General features: G+C 41.1%; 1 protein-coding gene across 1 annotated transcript in view; it reads left to right on the forward strand.

Annotated features, from left to right (window-relative positions):
* The window catches only part of LOC119008131 (complexin-2), a 51244-nt gene continuing 27861 nt past the window's right edge, over positions 1-23383 (forward strand). The window contains exon 1 of the mRNA XM_037078201.1: positions 1-126. The gene's annotated coding sequence lies outside the window, so the exon portion shown is untranslated. The remainder of the gene's footprint in view (positions 127-23383) is intronic.

Here is a 23383-nt window from a genome sequence, read left to right on the forward strand (position 1 = left end):
GAGAGAGAGAGAGAGAGAGAGAGAGAGAGAGAGAGAGAGAGAGAGAGGCGGCATATAGGACGGGCATCAGGCGGTGGTTTGGCTGCAGACTGGTCGGGATCCGTGTCGCCGCTTCAGACGCATCAGGTCAGTGAAACCAAACGCGCCAGATCTGAGAAACGTGTCTGCGAGCAGCTGCAGGCGGACTCGCTCATCTCTCACTGTTGTTTCTGGGCTTCTTGTCAATCGTGGTTTGTGCTGCAGCTCGGTGTGAAGATGAAGATGGGGGAGTGAGAGGGTGCGCACCTAGGTTTTAGGCGTGAACTGCTGCTGCTGGTGTGTGTGTGTGTGTGTGCAGATAAAAACACGCGCAGGCAGCAGACAGGCTGCAGGTGTCCGTCAGCTTCACCTGGCGGGAGGATATCACGCAACATGCGGAAACTGCAGGAAACCAAACAGAATTCAGTGTTCATGTTTCAGAGGATGATGATAGCTCTCCTCCTCTCCTCCTGCTTTCTCCTTCCACCCAGGTGAAGGCGCACCATCTCGGCGCCTTCACCGCCATATCTCGTCTGTACTGTAGGTGGGAATGATAACATAGATGGAGGAGGAGGAGGTGGAGGAGGAGGAGGAGGAGGCTGCAGCTGGAGATCATTGATGAGGACGCTGAATGAGGAGGGCCTGGCCGGCTCCGGTCCTCTGCAGCGCCGTCACCAGCCCCGAGCAGCTCGGCTGGTGATGGATGGTGGAGAGACTAAATTATTTATAGCTGCCAGTGCATTGATTAGCTTTATGTAATGCACCGACAGCCGGGTGTTTATGGGAGAGAGGGGCTGTCATAGTGGAGGGCGGTGTTTGTGTGTTGTGGAAGGAAAAGGTGTGTGTCCTGTGCACACGCTTTTGTGTGTTTGAGAGGTGGTGTGTGTGTGTGTGTGTGTGTGTGTGTGTGTGTGTGTGTGTGTGTGTGTGTGTGATACAAGCATCTTCTCGTAGCCAATCACATGCAGAGACTGAACCATAGTAACCTATAAAAACGGCTTTCCTGCGCGTTTAAAGGCAAATCACCCAAAATCAGGTACTTTTTGTATGGAGTTTGGTGGAGCTGCATTTTTTCAATGCAGCATCATGTGCCGATATCTCCAGCAGCTTCAGTTTCTGCACTTTTAAACATTTAAGTATCATTTCATCATCACTTCCTCACCTTAAAGCTGATGGAACCTCAGGTTTCCAGTTTTGTAGCCCACAAAACATCTCTGGAGCTTTGCAGTAACAAAGGGTGCTTTCCAAATCAATTTGGGCTCCTGGAATAGATCAGAAAGCTGTTTTTTTTTTATGCTTTAAAACAAGTCTCCAGCTGCTTCACTTGGCCGTTGCTTTAAGTTGCAAAGCTATCCTTTAATGACAAATGTCATTCTGTAGTGTCTGTCTCTTGCGAATGAAGAAGCAGCAGTTCTTATTAAAAAACACAAATTTGCCGGCATCAGACAGAGACATGTAAACTCAGAACTGTGAGTGATCCCAAAATATAGTGTGACTATCTGGACAGTACCCAGAGACACATCACAGTACCAGTACGAACACTGTGGAAATGATGAGAGCGACCAGGACAGTGCTCTCTGTTGTTCCTCCAGGCTGTTAGAGAAGGAAGTCAGTGATCAGTTGATAATATGAAGCACATGAAGGTGGTCATTTTCTTTGTGTTTGTTATCTCAAAAAATCATAGTGGATTTGGATCAAATCTAGAGAGTCAGAGAACGAGCCAAGTTACGAGTGATTAGCTTTTGGTGCAGATCCAAGCATTTCTAAACGAGTTTCCAAGATTGAGTTAAACAGCATGTTGGGACAACTACAGTCACTGTGTTTCCTTTCTTTCATTCACGTTGATCCGCAGCAGTGATGGCGCTGATCGGAAGCTTTGTGGTGGAGATTTCTCTGCAAGCATTGTTTTTGTGAAAAAAACCCCACCAGATTTCTTTCCTCAAGCCTAATTTGAAATTGTAGGTTGGGAGATTATGTTGAAGAACTGTGATCTGATTCTGTCTTGTCTTGTCTGATGAAGACGGCGTTTCAGAAACAGAATGAAGGTTCAGCAGTCTTACGCGAGCCAACTCTCACAGACCGACGTCTCCATCGCTTTGACATACGCAAGCACGGTGATTACCTGAGAGAAGTCTGTTATTTAGAAGCGCGACGAGAAGAAACAGAAGATACCTTCAACTCCAGCTCACCTGATTTAAAGGAGTATTAATAGTTAAAGCTCAAAAAAAGTCTGATTACATATAATATAGCCTTTTGTGATGTGATGATGAGGGTTAGGGTCCAATCAGAATAAATGTTGACAATGTGTCCTTCTGTCACATGTTTCTGAATGAATATGGCCTGTTTTTTTGTTTGTTTTTTTTGTTTTTTTTTACAAATTTGAACATATGTGTGGTTTTGCAGAAATGTAAAATGCACAATAAGAATTGTTTACGGATAATTCTCTCTTAAGGCCGAAACCGATAAAATAACCGATAATAGAAACCAACATTTTTAAGCTCTTTCATGCACAGCTGAGTGTGAAAACAGCTGAGACGGAGGGAGCAATGATGTTTTGTTTTTTTGTTTTTTGAGATTCCATAGCAGTGATAAGACTTTTGTCCTTGCATTGTGTTCTTCTTGTAATAAAACGTCCACTCCAGTGACGACATGTGTGGCTTTTGTCCACATTGCGCCAATCCCATTGTAAATATAAGCTATAGTAAATGGAATGGAGCTTCTACTATCGTTGCTGCAGTGTTGAACTCATAAGGCTGTGACAACACTGGTAATATCTTTTTGAGATGATGATAATTTTCCCTCATTAACATCATCAAGTTTTCTGTTAGCTGTGGTTTGATCCAAAATATTGTTAAATAGGCACTGTTGTTTTTTGCTTTGACAACAAATGCTCCGCCATCATGTAGTCAGTCAACTCTCTTTACTCTTCTCGCCACCACGGAAAACGCATATAAACCATCAGGACTGATCGGGGGTCAGCATTTTGGATATTGGCAGAGCCTGGGATTGAACTTTAGTCTTCCTCCTGAGCCACACGCGCCCCGTATATCAGTCACTGATTATATTTCCAAAGCCGCTGTGATCTCTCTATCTGCTTTTTATCCATTCTCCTCCCTGTAGCTTTGAATGTGTTAACTTTTGACCCTCTGGAAAGGTTTCCTGTGATTTGCAGAAGATCCGAACAGTCAGTCATCATGTCGGCTGGCATCCTGCCGGTCAGCCGTGAGAGTCAGAGAGCAGCAGCTGCTGGAGGCATGTACAGGTGTAATTTCTGTTGACCTTTAATCTAAACCTCTTAGTCACGGCCTTTTGCTTTTGTGTAACTGCTGTTCTACTGATTCTCTTTCTCATGGCAACACAGCAAAAAGCATGCGTGTCTTTATAACGAATCCCACTGCACTATACCAGCAGCCACAGCATATTAGAAGTATTATCCGCTGTTTATCTCACCATAAGGGGTCTCCATTATCGTTGCTGCATCATTTCTCTGTCTGAATATGTGGCAGGTCTACGGATGAATAAAGCTTGGTTGGAATCTCTGGCTTTGTGCTCCTGAGCAGTGAGAGCTTTGAGTGACAGCTGCACAGAAAGGATTCGCCAAGCATGTTGGCTTTCTCGGCCTGTCTGTCACCCTGCTGCTACCATAAACAGACTTCTATACATGGGAGCTATCACTGCAGTGATACACCATCAGCTCAATCACACTCACTGTACGGTATGAGCTACAATATATGCTGACAGTCATCATGTTCAGTGCTGAAGGCAGACTGTTGAAATGCTCAGTAAAATCTGAGGTGTGGTTTTAAATCATTGTCAGTTACCAGAGTCAGATATTCTCACTCTGGTTAAAAAGGGGAAAGTGGTGAGGTGGGATAAGAAAGTGGCGACCACTGTGGTTGAATATAATAGGCTCAGACACCTGTCAATCAAATTAAATCAACCCCAAAATAGCCTTAAAGGCCCAGCCAGTGTTGGTTTTGACTGTTGTTTTGACAGATCAGATGTATCGATAAATAAATCAGTTTGAGAGTGATGGCAGGTTTTTCACTGTGTGACTGCCCAATTTCTCCTCTTAATATCACTGAAATGTAACCGAATATAAAAAAAATGTAATTCAGGTTCTGACTTATTATCATAACTTATAAAGTCTGGATTTTACAACCCAGCCACCAGAACAGATGTTGGCAGTGCAAGTTTTTGTAAACCATGGACACGTGAAAACTTTCTCTCAGTTCAATTTTCAATTTTGTGTCCGTGACAGAGCTGTGTTTGTTGTCTGGTCAGGTTTAGGCACAGAACAACTTGATTCGGGTTGGGAAAAGATCAGGTTTTGTCACCCAAATAAATGTTGAAAAGCTATCTTGGTGATTCCTCCTCTTGGAATCAGGTCAATCCTGACTTTGGTGAATTGCTGTGGTTTACTATTTCTTATTAATACTCCTTTTGACAGTTATTTATCATGTTTTTGCTAATATTCCATCAGTTACTATACTGTATTTCAGTTCAGGTATACGGGTTGAGGGAAGTGCAGGATTCTCTAGCCTGGTCCAGATCTTTGCGCTTACTATTGCGCCATATTTGGTGACTTTAATTCTTTTTACAAATAAAATTGATTTTTTTTTATTATAGGGAGAGTACAGTACTGAAATATAATACCAAAACTGATTCCTGATACAAAATGTTTCCACTCTGAACACATCCACAACACTCTGAAGTTGAACATTTGCATGCTGGTGTACGTGCCTGTGTATTATGAGTATTTCGTCACGTTGAGCTTCACTACTGCACTGTACGTCAGAGGGAATTCATAAAAGACTGGTTATTAATAACCCACTGTGCAATGAAATACCTTCAATTGAGTTATTTATCTCCAATGAATCTCACAGTCTTCACGCTGTGAGATCTCTTGCTCACTATACTCTGTCTGATACATTTACTTTAGTGATTTACTATAAAGGTTGAGTCTGTAAAAAGATTGTGTCTGCCTGTGAGGACAGATTTATTGTTTTATTATTTATCGCCTTTCAGTCTGCGCATGACGATATAAAAAATTCAAAATCTCATTCATTATCAACAAACGATGACAAGAGGACCTCCAGGAGGAGGGGAGTTGCTCAGGAAATGCAAAGTCTCACGGGAGAATGAGTCTTAGAATCAGAGATGACGGGCTTCCGAGCGTTTCTCTGCCAGTTTTTGGTTGATTAGTCTTCGACAAGGAAGATCACAGAGAGTACTGAAGCTCTCAGTAAGCTTCAGTGAGAGTCCCCTCAACTCACAGGCACATGTAAAGGATCTGATTAGTTTCTGCTTTCTGTGTCAGCAGTGTATTTAATAAAGTTTCCCCAAATCATCCATAGTGCTGTTGTCAGAACAGCAGGTGAGGAAGCTTGTTGTTAATTATGTAATGGATCAACACCATGTGCACCGCACAGCATTGCAACAACCAGGTGAACCTACAGGTATAGCATGTGTGATTGACACTAGTGAGGAGGGGAAGAGTGAGGACAGATTTCCACTAGTAGATAGTGGCGTTGTTCTCTTGGTCGGATAACCATATAAAAGTATACCATGCAAAAATGGGTCCCTAAATTAAAGTCTATGTGTGGGAAACACTAGAGAGTACTGTGCGTATGCTCAAAAACAACTTGTTTAGAATTAAGAAAAGATCATACTTTGGCTTACCTGGTTTTGGCACCACAAATGATGCTGGAAAATGTCCCAACGTCTCATTAAAAATACCTGCTTTTGTTGCCACAGCCAAGTTTGTGAAAAGGGACAGTAAAGTTAAAACACTGGCCCAAAATCATGGCTTCTGCGAAAGAATTCAATCACCATTCATTCATGAGTTGACTGAGTCTGCAGTAGTCACAGATGTTTATCAGCTCAATCTCTAATTGGCTGCGATGGAAACATGACATCTGGGTGGAGATGTTCTCTTTAAGCCCTTCTCTGGTGCGATGCTTTGATGCACATTGTTCCATACTTTCCTATCCTTCCAGTCATCATTCAGTTAGCGTTGTGTTTGAAATAGACAGGAGATATAGAAAAGTAACCAATGTAACACTGTCGCCGATGTCATACTTCTTTCTACTGTTAACTGTTTCCTAGCACATTTATGATGTCGAACATGACACACGGGGGTAAAAAACAGAAATGCAACCTTGTCTCCTGGCAATGAAAAGGAGTCCATCGTTTATTTATAGTGCATTCACCCACTCAGTTTTGAAGGGTTAAACTTGTGAGTCATTGACAAGGTTTCACAATTGTTGGCCGCCATTTCAGCTCAATGAACCTAATGTATCTCTAACAGTGACTTCGCCACCATGGGTCCCCAGTTTAACTTGGTCACACAGACCCTTCCTGACAGATCCGAAAACCATCACCGAGCTGTAGAATGGGTCCTGACTGCTGAGGCTATTACTTAATCCAGCAGTGGGGTTGTCAGAGGGTTATAGCCGGCTGATAGTGGCCAGATGGAGTGTTTAATCTTGTTGAAATGTTACGCAGATAAAGTGGTGGGAGTTTCATGCTCAGCCGCCACCGTCACCACCGCTGCCTTATCTTCCTGCTGTAGCTCAGCTCGGCCCAGAGCGAGCTTGAACCACCAGGAGAGGACCTCGGTCACATGCAGGGATGCAGTCATCTGATCTGTCAACAAAAGGAGTATAAACTTACGTCCACGCAGGGTTAGAAGTTCAGATACGAGCTGACCTTCTGTCCTCTTGTTTAAGAGTTTCAGGGGAGTCGAGACCTTTTCAGCTGCCTGATAATCAGACTGAACGGCCATTTTGTTTCCTTTGAGTCATGACTCAGGGGTCTGCAGCCTGCAAATAATTACTGTACATCCCCAGCATCTATTCTGTCTTGATTCTGGAAACTGAGAAATTGCCTTGGAAACAGAAAATTCTGTGTTTTTCTCCATTTTGTCCGGGAATGGTCCATTTTCATTGCAAACTTGACAGTCTTTTTGTTTTTTTCTTTTTAGCTTATCGACATATCATTTCATTCTTCTGTTTCCTTCTTCGAACTGCACTGGAAAGATACAGATGTGGTTCCCACTGGCAGACAAGTTGCAAGAAATTTGTTAGGGCCACCAGTTTCACTTATTCATTCTTATTTTTCAGGCTTTTCAGGCTTTTCCGCCTTTTTTTCTCATTAGTTACTGGACAGTTTTACCTGTAAACAAGAAAGGGAATTGAGAGTTTACAAGAAGACATTTTTTTATTACTTCACAACCCAGAAAGGTTTGGAACAACTGCTGCAGAAAAGTGTAAATGAAAGTTGAACCCAGAGAATATGAAGCCAAATACTACTCAAACTTAGAAAAAGATTTGATGCAGACATGTCCCGGTCCTTTGTTGGTGTCCACTCGTCTCTATCTGTCTGCTGTTTCCTCTAATATTACTTCTGTCCACCTGTCTGTCTCTTCCTGTTTCCGCTTCAGCTCTGAACTGATGACTCATCCTAAAAACTGTCTGAGTCACTGACGCCTCTCCAGCTCGTTATGTGTCTCTCATCTGTGATAGATTTCACTTTTGTTTCCCATTAGATGACTCATCGTCAAATATTTGGACATTTATTGCTTTTTAATGACCACTCAGAAGTTTAATGGACTTCTGAGAGCTAAAAGTCAGAATAACGGGACATCACTTTGACCTCCTCACTTCCTGCTAAAATAAATGTGAACACAGCAGTGCTGCTTTTGTTCTTCTAATTGACAAATCAGTTATTAACACTGAGTCCTTTTCAGCTCAACAGTTATACAGTTCCTAAAGAATTCAAGCCAGAAAGTCAGTGGAAGCTTTGCAGTCCAACAAAACATTTCTGGAGTTGCAGCATTCTCCTAAACAACAAGAGGAGCATCATTGATGTTGAGGAGAGTGTTGACATTCATAAGCTGAAACATCAGGTTTACATCTCTCCTCTCAGTGTGTATTCATTAAAAACCCGTCCCCTCTTTTAGGCTGTCCTGTAGCTGATGCGAAGTGCCACTGTTCCCCCAGCAGTGACCCTCTGGCACCTGGATCACTGTGTTAGTGCTTGCCCATCAGTGACGTTGAGGCTGACCTGAGAGAGAAGGCAGCTTGTGCAGCAGCAGGGAGGACACAGAGACAGAGGCTCTGTGTTGGGACATTTAGCTTGATTTATTTTTGTCGCTGTGAGAGTGCAGGGTTACTATGCTATAGGCTGGCGATATTCTAGCCTTGTTTTGGTGTTTTTTTTATGAGAGGCTTTCCTCCTAGAAAATCTTTCAGAGAGCTCGGTCTTCAGGTGATACAGTAAAAATGCTAAATGAGTGGAGTGCTTGCATGATTGGTTGGCCCATCCTGCTTCATGCTTTAATGCCTTTTACATGACTAACCCATTAATTCCAGGTCTCTGTTACCTGGCATGTGTGCCCCTGATTTGAGGTGGACGTCATTCCTCTTTGATTTTTGCACTTCTCCTGTGGTTGAGTGGCCACGTAGTTAATCAATTTAGCTATCTGTCAATTTTAAGTGTGTTTATGGTTAAAATGACCAACTTCATTGTGCTGCAGAGCCCGAGTCTGCACTGGATGCTTTATTTTGAAGACTGACCTGATGCACCATGCCATTCTGCTGTCTGGCTGTCGCAGCTCAAATTCTGCCATGACAGTCCCAGTGGAAACTGGGGGTTAGTGAATGGATTGTTTTTTTAGGTATTTAAAATAATATTGTTACTTTGCAGTCACAGTTTGTTCAGTTTAGCATTTACCTACTTAGGCTTTAGAAAAGGTCATGGTCTGGATTAAATAATGTATCAGCGTCACTTTTAATTTTACACTGGACAGGAGCAGCGATGACTGCTAAAAATAAAAATCCTCTCTATTTGACAACAGAGGTAATGAGACACCCAATATACACCAATGAGAGCACACATCACACAACGCTCTGTGACGCAGGAAGTGAGGTAGAGAATTACAAGTTCTTAGGGAGTCCCAAACACAAACATACACACACACACACACACACACACACACACACACACACACACACACACACACACACACACACAAACATTGATGGGATCTTTTCCTGTGATTTAAATAATAATAATAATAATAATAATAATAATAATAATAATAATAATAATAATAATAATGATATACAACAAATGCATAGAATAATCCCAGTGATATCTGTTTATGAGCATCTATAAAAAACAGACGTTGACCTCCAGTTGCAGAGATGTAGACATGTACTCCAGGACTGTGCTGCACCTGCTATTTATAAAGAAACTGCTTGACTTGTGCGTAGTTCTTCCTCAGTTCTGAGTAACTACTAGTTTCAAACTAGTTATTTACTAAGTTGGGATGCTCCATCAGAACCTGTGAAAGGTCTTTATTATAGTAAAGAGTAAGGTCTAGTTAGGATGTTGGTGACGTGTGAATCAGTTGTGAGGAAAGCATCTGTAGTGCAGACAGTCCATTCAAAAGCAAACAACAGTGTGCGGTGTGATGTTAAACGAACCCGGGGTTGGTTAGTTTTATGATTTGATTTAAATTATGAATGGGAGTCTCTCCACATCCAATGGTTTGATTATAAAATGATAAAAAATAGCAAAACTCAAGTCTAGTTTAGGATTTAAACACGACTCACATGTCTGTTTAACCATCTGATTGGTTCAGCTGTAAAAAACATGAAGCCTAATCCCTCAAAACTGTTACAGGTAATGTTGAAAAATTGTTTTTTTTTAATTTTTGATTATTGTTGTTTTTTTCTGCATTGTGACTTTGTATTTCAAGATAGGATCACAGTGCTTCTAAGATGAAGTGTTTCCTCCAATCCGTCCGTTTGTTTGTTTGTTGGTCTTTCAGCAGGTTTACACAAAAATGAATGAACAGAGCAGAGAGAGAAAAAAACAAAACAAAAACCAACATATATTTTATTTCTAATGATGAAAAACATCAGATGTTTTTAGGTGGCTGGTATCTATGCATGAATACAGTTAGATGCATTTTCAATACATTTTTAAAATAAATTAAGGAGTGTTTGGCCTTGGGGGAGGTATACACTCTACTGATACATACAAGCAGCCTCCTTTTTGAAAAATAATATAAATGAATAAATACATAGACTACAATTGTGACATTAAACAGGTTTAAAAAAAGAATAATAAGTGCATTAAGTGTTAGCTATAGTGGACAGAGACAGCCGAGGGTGGAGACGCTACAATCTGTCCATAGTTGTTTAGTCTCCAGGTCTCCTCGGACAAAGCTCTGTCTCTGAGCTTTGACCTCAGCTTCACTGAGCCCCTCTCGTCACCCTTCAGAAGACACGCAGATTTATTGCTCAATCAGCCATGTAATGAATCCCACCATCCAGAATCCCCAGCTAATTAACTGCACAGCAGGTCCCTCCACCAAGTTCAATAACTTATGGCTGGCCTACACAGTGGCTGCCTCGAAGCAGAGCCAATTCACTTAAATCAAACTAAACACCTTTAATGTATTCAGAAGAAAGAGACTCCCAGCTGGAATGGTGTGCTGAGTTTTCCATTCAGAGTTTTAAATCGTCGACACTTTGAGGCTGCGACTCTTTCTGTATGTTGCATGGGGACGTAAGTCGCTGTGTGTTGCGCTGGTTTGGTGAGCTGCCAGTGAAGCGACGCCTCTGATGTCCTGTTTAACACGCCGCTGTCGCTGCGTTTATCATGGAGCTCCTCACACTGTCAGTCAGTGACAGGAAGTGGAGCAAACCTTGGCCCTGAAACACTGTTCACCACAATGTTGGCAGCACGACATCAGAGTCACATTTCACTGTACGAGGCCGAAAACAGAAGCAGGTCATGTATTAGTATGAGATGGAAGCTATATATGGAGCAGACAATGGAAGAGTCCCCATTTTTACTGAAAGCTTTGCACTGCTGCTGCCACGTGTTGGAGTTTCTTTAAAGTCTGTCATAGAACTATACTGACATGCTGAACAAGTGTGTGACATGAAAGTATCAGAAGTCGCTGTAGTTCCTCCTCTACTCATAAGACCAGGGGTGGCCAGTTTTCCCTATCATATAGTGTCTCTCAGCATCTCATTTGATAATAGGCTCTTAAAGTACCATCGTTATGACCAATGTTGAAATACCATTGTGCAGGCCTGCTGTATTCAGCTCACTGTTTTGGTGCTGTTTGCTGCCAACTGTAGCAGCTGTTTGAAATACTGTCCTCCTGCTCCACAGTTGTCTTTCCTACAGTTTGGAGACACATAATATTTTTGATCTTCTCATTTTACCTCGATTTGCTGACATTTCAGTTTAAAATTCTGCAGTTTCTATATTTTTAAATGTACTTATTATTTTATTTTAAGCAAGCATCTTTTGGGATTCCTCAGCATACCACTTCAGGTCCAGCAGTTTAAGAAGAGTGGTTTTAACGAAACAGAACAGTTCAAGGCAAAAACATATTTTTAAAGCAACTTTGGACATTTCAGATATGAACATATCATCTGTCTAAACATAGCAGGTATAAAAAAAATAAATAAAAAAAAAACCTACTGGCGCCTTGATGCAAATAAAAAACAGTAAAAAAAACAAACAAAAAAAACACATCCACCATATCCTCTCAGTTTTTCCAGTGTACAATAAGCTTCACAATTTACCAATATCCTCTTTATGGACAGAGTTGTTGTATATGGGCTCCTCTCAGTATTTTTAACTTCTCAGTAAGCGACCAACTGTGAGCGCCACAGCTCTGTGTTTAATGCTAATCACCCATTGTTCCTGCTGTCACATCCACTTTGTCTATGAGGAAGAAGCGCTATATTGAGCCTAACTTGATTATATAGTCGCCCCACCCATGGAAAACCCCACTGCTTCTCCACCCTGAGGCCCAAACACCCCAACACAATTAGATCTTCAATATTCAGATAATGCTCCCATCCTAAATGGCATACACGAGTTACACTGGCTTCAGCTCCAGTCAAACATTACAATCAACTACGAGATAGAGAGGGTCAAAGTTTGAGGTTTTTTAAATCACATTCTGAAAAAGAAATCTGACTTTCTACTCAAACAATTCATTAATTAGCTTCTTAGACAAGAATAAACAAACAATAATTTTGATAATGGCTTAATAAACAATTTACCAAACCTCAATGTCAAATTATCCAGCTTCTTTCTCTATTTTCTCTGTTTTATTTCATTGTAAATTAAATATTTGGGGGCATTGAACTGTTGGTCTTTGTAACTGTATTCTGAATAAATAGTCATGCTAAGGGCTCTGTAATGCAACTGCTCTCAGTGTCAATGCTAATATGCTAAAGCTTGGTAGTTATGTTCACCATACCATCATCTTAGCGTGTTAGCATGTTAACAACTAACTCAACCCTTTGGTATAACTATTGGCGGCACTATTGCAAAGACAGCATTAGCAACATGGCTACTGTCCAAAGCTTAAAAAACAGCCGTTTGACCTAGAAACCAGGACCTCACTGTTATGAACAGGACAAGAGTTTCAGTTTTGAAGCGTCTCAAGTCCCAGTGGTGAGAAGAAACACATGTCAACAGGAGAACAGACTTTAACACAACACCAGAGTGCTCTCCATCCATCAAATGTCCGTCTGCTCACGTCTGTGGCAGTTCAGTGGTAATGGATCACTAAAAACCACAAACACTGACCTCATAATGATGCCACAGTAGAAGGAAGGGGATCACCAAAGTCAGTAGGATTCATCCTGTGTTTCACACCATTGTTTTTACTGAATCTCATTGCAGTCCATGCAGGGTTTGTTCAGATATTTCGGATGCATAGTATGGTGGTAAAAACAATCAATAGCTGCAGCTGACAATGAGAGGTGACAATATGACTGCTCTCTCTCCTCTTTTGTCCGAGCTGTTTTGTTTGTGTTTGCAGTTTTTTTTGTTTTTTTTTTCTTTGCGGTGCAGCTCTCCATCTCCCAGCAACATTCATCACCGTACTCGAGCAGTTGGCAGGCGTAGCAAACCTCCCGCCCACACAGCATCGCCGCCCACCCTCGCAACACGCTGCTGGCCACTTACCATAGCCCTCTTAACCCTGATGGAGTGAAGGGGAGGCTCAGCGAGCGAGTATCGACTGAAAAAAATAGCTGAAGGAAGAGACAAACAGCTTTTCATATTCACCAATTTACATAGCAGTGAATGTTACTACTCCGTGTCTCTGGCTCATTACGTTCTTTTAAATAAGAGACTCCTGATCTCACAACAGGGTCATGTCTGCATGCATGAAAGCTGGATGATATCTTTTGTAATGTTTGTTTTTTACACTGCTGACACTGATTGTTTTTGGCACTGCTGTGAGTAAAGACAGGTGCAGCCGCTGATGTTTAAAGGTATAAAACAACACGTCTCGTACACATCATCACAAGCTGTCAGCAGGAGGGAAACAGACACAGGCAGCCATGTTTGGTTCTTGGACCACTGCCATTCTGTTTTTTTACTCACAAGGTAAATTGCAGAGTTTTGTCTGTTCCAATTGGAATAAACTGAAAAATCAAAGCTGAATATATAAAGAAAGTAGCAACACTTATTTTTTTTATGTAAAATTAAACAATTTAAACTGATAGCCAAACAAGTGATATGTCAGGAATTGTTTGTGTAGGAAAATTAAGGTACCTTCTTGCATCCAGTGTCAGTAAAAACTCTGAATAAGTAGGTACAAATCAATTTATTTGACAGTGATTTAACATTCATCCTTTCTTTTAATGTCTTTTATTTGGCATTTTTATTGAACATTACAAATTATCTCAGGACATGTGTCAAATAGTTTTTGCACAGTGCTAACTGTATGGCTCCACAGATGTTAACATGTATAATGTATGTAATGTTTAAACTTCCAACTACACTCAACTTTACAGACTTTACAATAAATTGATTATCTACAAGTTGAAAAACTAAAGTTTCCCAGTCAACCTCTGGAGTCTCATTTAGACACTTGCTAGCAACCACCTTTTTAAAAGCACTCTAAAACTGAAAGTTAGGGCAATGTTGTTATATTATTTATGTTGTAGAACAAAAGAGCACACTCTCTAAAGCTCTGTTAGGCACAGACCATTCAAAAACCCTACTGACTTCAAGACGAGGGGAAAGGAAGTGGGTAAATGCTAAGTTACGTTCAGGGTTTAGGACTTGATGTGAGTCTCTCTCATTGTGGGTTGGTCTAGTACATTGGTACCCCTCACTTTGGTGCCCGTCTAATTGGTGAGCCAACTGTGATTCAGAGAAATGGATTACCATCCAATTTGTGTCAGATGTTCAAGGTCTAGGTCTCCATAGATATACTGATAAAGGGGTAGGTAGATGTGTGAAGTGATAGATGATTGATGAATAAAACTAGTGTTGGTTGGATAAATGTGCTGTAAAACTGTGAACTAGATTGATGAGCTGGTCGATGGATACGTGTGCCAAACAGTAGATGATAGATGGAGGGACAGGATGATTAGGTTTGCTAACAAAACAGCTGCAAAAAGAATAAATAGGAGGAGTGCATGATAGATGAAATGATTAGATGAATAACTAACCAACAAAACAGAAGCAAAATATAAACGTGTATGACTGATAGATGGTGGATGGATTAGAGTCATCTAAATATTTATCATCTGTGTAGACTGAAGGTGCCGTGACCTCGTCGGTGCTGCAGGAACCCAACATGTCGGTTGTGACTCCGTGAAGTCCTTTTAACCGAGCTGAGGACAAACCACTCAGCTCTCAATGCATTATGTAGTGTTAGTGTCTCTGTGGCCTGTCAGATGCAAACACTGAGCTACACAGATTGGCATTACTAATTCAGTGTTTCGTCTTGTTTCTCCTTCAGTTGGTGGACACGTTTATCCAAAACACAAGATGAAATGGTGTAAAGGTTAGAGTTGATTTGTATTTTGTTGTGAAAAAAACAACATAATTTTCATTTCCATGTTGTGAAAAAACTGGCACTGTGACTCTTAACATTTATATATATAAAAAAAAACAAACAAACAAACAAACAAAAAACCTGATTCTCAGAGGTGGAAATTGGCAGAAGAAGAGGTCGTAGTTGTTTTTTTTTTCGTCCTCAAGCAGTCCAGCCTCCACAACTGAATCTTTGTCTCCAGTGCCCAGTTCTGTATTTATTACTGCATCTGGGTTTGCTTTGTCTGAATTTTATTGTCCTGCTCGCTGTGTTCTGTTCACTGCCATAGATCTTATATTCAGATATATTGTTTTTAAACTTTAAACCAGATTTTCTCTGGCAAAAAGAATAACGTGAATATGTGACAACTTGGTCTAAGGAAATGTTAAAGGTATTTTTTCATTAGCCTCTGTCAGTTTATCAGCTGAAAGACTTGTTCATGCCCGATGTTAGTTACGCATGTGGATAAAGACGGAGCCTTCTGTCCTGCATTTATTTTTTATTTACTTAAGTACATTGACTTCTGGTTTGACATAGGGCACAAATAGCAATCTCCCAGATGAAGGGCCTGTGCCTTCATCCTTATGCAGACTTTCTCGTTAGGAACTATAGCACAAACAATTGCAGAACTTACATTCTATTCACAGAAGAAGAGGCAGGAAAGGTAAATGTCACATGTCTTCACTGAAGATATGTGCCTTCACTGTTCTGTTTGATGCAGAAGCTGAACCAACAGACATTTTTTCAAACCAAAACTATGAGCCATAAGAGGCCGAAATGCTCAGCAGAGCTGCATGTTTGAGATTACAGTCTCTTGAGTCTATGTTAACATGTGATATTGACAAGGGTAGCTTTCATAGCACCACCTTTACTAGTACATCAGCCATGACACATAAATCAGTTTTCCATTCATTGAGCATTACAGCCTGAACACCATCCTCCAGAGGCAACTGTGCAGCTGAGAACAGATGTTTGGCCTCAGGGTTTTTTCTTTTTTTACACGCTGACCAGAAGGGTGGAGGTGCTTTTTGCAGCTGTTAGCAGGTGACTTGTGGCTACAGCTAGAACGAGCACCTGTGGCACCGTCGAACTGTCAAAATGCCCTCAAACGAGTCGCCAGACCGTAAAGTGAAGCAGGAAATACACATCGGCTGTTCATCACGTGGTCCGACATCTCTCGTGTCAACTCTGTCAGGGAGTTATATGTGCTCCACAGCGGAATTACAAACTACATTCAGTTAATTAAAGGGTCAGTTCATCTAAATTTTGAAAAGATCCATCCCAACCGCAGGTTGGTCCGCGATGGTACGTTTTGATGATGTAGTCGAAGGTAGAAGGGTTATGACCAGTGCAGTAGAAAGTAAAGTCTGATTCAAGAGTGGTTAGTAAGTAAGGTAACAGGTGTAAGTATTGTCACTTACATTATCTGTCATTGTCTCCTTATCTTTCACTCACCTCCTTTTCTCACCCATTTGCTCACAACTTCTCTTTTTCTCCAACACCTTCGTTCCCTTTCTCCACCCTCTTCTCCTCTCTACATTCACTGTAGCCCTCAGTGTTTTTGCCCTTCATCTTTCTCGGCCCAATCATCTTCCTCCTCTCCCGCTCCATCCTTTCTTCCTACCTTCCCCCCTTCCCGCTCCCTTCCTCTGTCCTCATTTCTCTTCGTTATCCTTCCTCTTTCCCTCTTTATATCCACCCCCTCCCATCCTTTCATTCTTTTCCTCTTTCTCCTTCTTCAGCCACCCAACCGCAAGACAAATGGATGAATGCCACGTTGGTGATATATAGCCTTCTTCCTCCCCCTCTGTCCTCCACAGCCTGAGGGGAGGAGGAGGGGGGAGGTATGGAGCCACATATATAAGGCCGGAAAAGTAGCCAGAGTCAATGGAGTATCGTTGTGTGGCATGATTTGCTCTGTTTCCATATATCAGTGATGTGATTTTCATCGACACCAGATTCTGCTTTTGTTGCTGTTGTTACATTTATATCTCTATAAAAGCAAGGAATCTGTGTGTGTGTGTGTGTGTGTGTGTGTGTGTGTGTGTGTGTGTGTGTGTGCCTCAAATATCTCTGCAGATCAGGATCAGTCTGACCTGAGAGTTTCAACATGGCTGCTGTGTGGTTCAAGGGTGTGCAGCGTCAAATTTGTTTGGACTACAATGATATTGTTAAATTAGTTCAGAAATGCTTTATGAATTCTGCTAGCATTGTCAACCGAAGCCACCATAGCCACGTGCGCACCAGAGCCAATCACTGCAGAGCATCCATGACATACCTTGAGATACAAGTGGATTTATACGTGCGGCGGCACGAGCTGGACTGGGATTTTGCCGGCGGTTCGGTCCCGTTCTGTGCACCTAAACTGACTGTTGTGGATTAATGAGACGAAATGAGTCTGGATCGAGTCTCTGAGGAGATCCAGACAACAAACTGGAATCGGAATCTGTGGATGTTCATGTGTAGCAAGCTGCTAGCCCACCCCCACGGCCCACCTCCTGAGTAGATGGATGCACCGGCACGTCCAAAACCGAACTTACGCTAAATAATGTCCACCACGCTTTTTCGCGAACATTGCCATCACGTTAGCTTCGCTTTTGGTGCAGGAAGAAATGGTAAAAACGGGCTTTTGTCACAAAAGTGTCCGCAAGTAGCAAGTGCTTGCAGGCAAGAAAACACATTCCTATTGGTGGAAAAAGGCACCACACCAACCAATCACAAAATTATATGGCAAACCATGTGATATGGCTGCTGAGAAACAGGGGAAGTTGTGGGAGGGACGGAGGTGAAAGAGTGACAGCAACAGTGACGTGATAGAGACAATGAGATTTGTGACATATAGTGTGTTTGGAGTGTATTGTTAGTGTGTTATGTAATGTTTGGTGTGGTGTGTAGTGGAGTTGTTTTTTTGTGCTGTGAGTCAAAACAATGAGGAGACGGCTCAATGTGGAGCAGGCAGACCTGAGCCTGAGGCATTGCCTGCATTTAAATGTAAATAGTTACAAATAACTTTGTAAATTTCAAACACTCATGTACAAATTTAGCAAACAACAATTTATATTTGCATTATAAGTAATGAAATGGTTCGCTACACATATTTGTGGTTTTCACAGTAAAAAAATCTAACTTTTTCCTACTCGGATTTGATGTGTTTTTGTAATTTTCGGTCCATTGTGTTAATACAGTATATCAAAATGAAAAACATAACTGTACAGTCACACATGTGAGGTTGTGCTGAAAATAATGACACCAAGCAAGGCAAGGTAAATAGTTTTTAAGGTGAAATATAATGGCAAAATCAAAACAAGTCAAAAATGGCCAATTATACCCTGGAATATCGAATTTCACAACAAACCTAAACATTCCTGACGTCCCACCTTCAAACACAGCCTCATTTGGCCATCCATGAAAAAGCTACTTAACCTCCCACTTTTCTATAGGAATACATATTTCCTACGGGCACTGCACTAGTCACTCCAAATTCTTAGTGATTCAGAGATTTAATTCCAAGTTATTATAATGGATCTGTGATTTTACACAGAGGGAAGCAAAAACAAGGCTGACTGTTGAATGATGGCTGAAAATAACAAGTGTCGCCAGTTTTGTAAGTTTCCCGATGCTTCAGTTAGCCTGCTCACTGCTGTAGGTTTGTGCTTTGTGCTAACATTAGCCGCTGAACATCGCTAACTGTGCAGCCATCTACCTCATGTCTCACTAATATAAGAAAACACCTGATGTTATAATTTACATAAACAACTAACATGGCTGTTGTAAGTACCCACCGCTGTCACGCTAACATGTTAGTAGTGGGAAATTTTGCTCTTTCTCTGCCATTCTAGTGTCACAACTTGCTAACTGCTATAACAATACATCTGCCTCGTCCTGCAGAGGACTGGTAGTGTGTGCAGACAGGTATGTAGATAGACAGACGGGTAGTTCAATCATTTCATATAGGCCAAATCAAACAACTAGATGGGTTTATTACAGGCCTGCTACATGATTTTATTTTGTCTTTTATTTGAATTTGATGGCTTGATTGCTGTCAGGATGAGATTTTCTACAAATGTGACAGAAATAATCCTAGAATAAGTGATCAACTGTAGCTTTAATTGAAAATCTGTTGAAGCATTTCTACAGAGCGAATGCATCCTCACGGACAGATTCAAACACAGTGTGAAAATAACTGATGCCAAAAATATGTTGAGCTTTTTCCACCAATGACTGATAGCTTAAAATAGCATAAACTCAGCACTGATTGACAACAAATAGCGCTTGAAGTGAATGGGCCAATTCATTGGCAGGGTTTTGAAGATGAAGGAGTAGGTGGAGAACTGGCCGACACATCAGAGAACATGGATGGATGGATGAGGAGAAGTGGCTAAATGATGGAGAGACCTAATGAATGAGGAATTAATGAACGGAGAGCTGAAGTGAAGGGAAACTAAATGGGAGGAAACACAGGTTGATGGATGGATCTTCATTTTAATACATGAAGTCGATTTTCCTAATTATACTAATTATTTTTACAGAAGCATTTTTAAAGCAGCCCTTCTACCTCTATAGGAGTAATTTTACAGTGTGGCATTAGTTCTTTCACTTGAGTAAAGGGTCTGAATACTTACTCCAACACTGGAAGGATGGATGGATTCATAAAGTTGATGGAGTGGTGGATGAAGTGTGCGGAAAAGGGCAAAATAAATCACCAGTGATCGGCGAGTGAACACATGGATGAGCAGACGGATGGATGGAAAGATGGATGAATGACATTCTGGATCGATGCGAATAGTGAAATATCAGCGGATAAATTAAACATCAACAAACAAGCGGCATCTGTGTTCGTCTGTCAGAGGTGAACGTGTCGACGGCGTCAGAGGATCTTTTGTCTTTTTGATTCTTTTGTCTTCGGGCTGGATGAGTTCATTCTCAAAATGTCAGCAGCTGTTTGATTCCACTTCATCACCAGTCGTCTTTTCTCTGCCTGTTTTTGTTCGCGCCACGTCTGTTTGTTTTTATTGTTTGTTTGCCTCTTTTGCTTTTACGCATTTCATGCAAATCACACTCCAAACACCACGTCAGTCATTTTGGGACGGAGTGTTGGCATTTGTTTTACTCTCTCTGTACAAGATTTGTCATCTTAACTTCAGTCAGCGATCTTCTTATATTTTCCAAAACTGAACTTCCAAAACGTTTGAGGAAGAATGTGCTTCAGCCTGTTCCTGCCAGCTGTGGTTTTGTTGTACTTTGGCAAAAGGACAGCTTACTTTTAAATTTGAGACCAAAACCTGCTGTTTAGATTAATGGTTTTACTTTGTAACATGAAACATACACCTGATGCAAAGAACCAACATCATTAAGACTTGTGTTTAAAGCATGATGAATTTGAAGCTGATCACACTGATCGTATATCATGAATGCTGAAGAGATTATTCCCTGATTGATGACTACAGGCGCCGTCCTCCACATTACACTACAAAAATGTCAACCACATACATCATCTTCCTGTCAGACTGGCTCCATGGTGCCACTGTGGCTCCTCCTCCTTGTCAAATGGTCGCAGTGTAACAGAAAGAATTTAAGTTAGGAAAGATTATGTTCAAAGTTATTAAACCAGTGTTGACTGCTCGTAAAACTGCTGTCTCCAGTGTCGAAGCAGTGGCTGTGTTCGCCCAGCCATCATGCCTCGGAGGTTGCGCAGTATGTGAGGGCATTCATACAGAAAACAGCCATGTGGGGCGGCTGTTTGTCAGGTTGAGTTGCCTCAGGTACAAATAGTGACACATGAAATATGTTCCAGGAAGTCCAGTTTGAGTAATGGGTCACTGCACAACAGTTTGTAATACTCAGAGACAGGGTTATACAAGTCTTGGAAGTTACCTGTACCAGACGGTAATGTTTACTCCCTGATTCATATCAGTCAGTCTGAATTAACATTTAAAAACATCTTAAATTATATATATTTATATATATATAAGTTGCACCTGACTATAAGTTGTAGGACCAGCCAAACTATGAAAAAAAGTGCAACTTATAGTCCGTAAAATACGGTAACTGTGACAGGTGTCACTAAAGGAGATACTGTAAGTCATGGGAGCTTTAAAGTTCTTCTAAGAATGTCACGCAGGATATTGTCATTGCTCCAATGGAAGAAGACAGATTACTTGAAAACAGCCACAAGCTATCACCTATGAAGTACATGTGAACATGTCATTTTTAGCATTTGAACAAATAACTTGAGATGTTTTTTCTCATGCTTCTAGATTTCTCTTTTCCTATATATACAGGAGCAGATACAGATAAATCTTACTAAAAGACACACAAGAACAGCCTCCAATAATGTGATGGAAATTTAAATATTTATGCTTTTTGCTCAGTCCAGCAATGACCTTAATCATGTTTACTTAAAGTGATTCAATTTCTTTTAACTCTGGATGACTTGTCAGAAGGTTTGTTGTGTTTTTATCGAACAGAAACAACGTTGTTGCTTCTGTTCACTTCTGTTAGTTGCAGTTTTAAATGTTACATGAGGTGCTTTGCCCAAAAAATATGCTGCAAACCTGTTTATTTATTAAATCAGCACTTAACTACAGTCTGTGACCTTTTTGCAGCTCCAAGTCTGAGCATGAAAATCAGAATAAAGTCACAGTTGGTTAAACGACAAATAGTCAGCTCTGTTCATCTTATTCTGTTTACGCCGACCTGAGCCTTAATTTAACTTTAACAACCACATTAAACTGTTAAACTAACACGGTTATAATCCAACAGTCAGCACACAGGACCAAATGAAAGCGATCAAGAGAAAACAGCTCATAAAAACAACACCAAAAAAAAAAAGGTTTGGCTTGTGTAAATGAACCACTCGGTTATTTTCCCGGACTTCCTCAGATTGACTCTTGAATGGTTTGTTTAATGGTTGCCAGGCTGAACAGCGGCTGCGTGTCGGGGGCTCGGCGCCGTATCGATTTCGTTGTTTGTCATCTGAACAGATGGCTGAGCGAGCGCGCTGTACTGTAGCAGCTAATTGCTCCATTAATTACATAATATCCAACACGCTGCTTCCAGTCAGCTTCAGCTGCAAACAGCAAACCTGCCTCATGTTCTGGCTTTGTATGATTCACCCTACCTCCTCCAGAAGCATCATCTGCCATCAAATCAGCTTCACTTTGTTTGTTACTGAGTCCTGAAAGTATTCTTTTCTACAAACAAGTCGGAACAGAATTGATCATTTCAACCTCATTCTAGCAAAAACGAGAGAATATTTTTGTCTGTAGGAAACGGAGCTGAAGAAAAGAGAAGGGTGTTTTACTGAAAGACATCGCGAGAGTCAAACAATAGAAGAGGAAGAAGATGTTGTCAGCGTGAGACAAAGAGGGGGAAGAGGGACAGAAACAGGTGCAGAGAGGAGTACAACAGTGAATCAACATTCGCTCTGCAGTACAACACTGCGGAGACATGTCAATAGTCGAACCTGCAGCCAAAGAGGAAATTCTTCTTCACACCCAGTAGATTTATGTCATCATCATTCAGGGCGAGCGTAAAAACTCAGGGATTATTGATGGGGTGGCAACAGGACAGAGACTGAGGTGGTCAGTTAAGATTTAATGTCGACTGACATGTTGGCGATCTCGTCTCAGGAGTCATTACACGCCAGAGAGAGTTTCCAGTCCAACCCTACGCTACATTCAAGGCATTGCCTGTTTCTTGACAGTTTTGTACTTTGACATCATCATTATAAAGAGGCTTTCATTTCCTGCCTTTACTGTGGAACTTAATCTCAGCATTTTCAAGTGATTCAAATAAACTCAAGAGACTCAAGACTCAACTCGGGAAATATGTTTCAAACCTTTAGTCCTCACGACACAGGAAAATACAACCACGCACCATCTGAATCCAAGTTTCTGTCTTTTACTGAACTACCATTAGCTTAACTGCTGTCAAAAGTATTGAAATATTGGTACATTAATATTGAATATTTTGTATAGTTTCTATACTTCAGTACTCCGTTCGCTGTTGGATTTAAGACACATCACACAGACCATTTTATATCCATCCTTAACTGATATTCTGCCTTAGTTTTAACATGTTCTGACATGGTATTGAATTTCTATATTTTTAAGGTACTGAATTGAAGTTAGAAATTCCAGTATTGTGATGCTAATCATGAATTAAAAACAACACACATCGCTTCAATCCAACTTGGCAAAAACAAAAACCAACTCATCAGAACAGTCCTGGTGGGCACAAAGGGGGCTCATCTTACAGCTGATGTTCAGTCCATATACAAATGTCTTCAAACTGAACTGCCTACGCTGGATAATCGACATTATCGTTGACTAAATCTCCTCAACGTTCACTGTGACAGCTTTTGTCTTCTCAGCTGGGATTCACAGCACATTACTTTATCATTAAAGGCTTATTAGCCGCATGTGCTATGCGCTTGTATTGTTTTGTACTGAAGGGAGAACGACCGACTGAGCGTGCTGCTGA

Source organism: Acanthopagrus latus, chromosome 18 (genome assembly GCF_904848185.1).
Source record: "Acanthopagrus latus isolate v.2019 chromosome 18, fAcaLat1.1, whole genome shotgun sequence".
NCBI lineage: Eukaryota > Metazoa > Chordata > Actinopteri > Spariformes > Sparidae > Acanthopagrus > Acanthopagrus latus.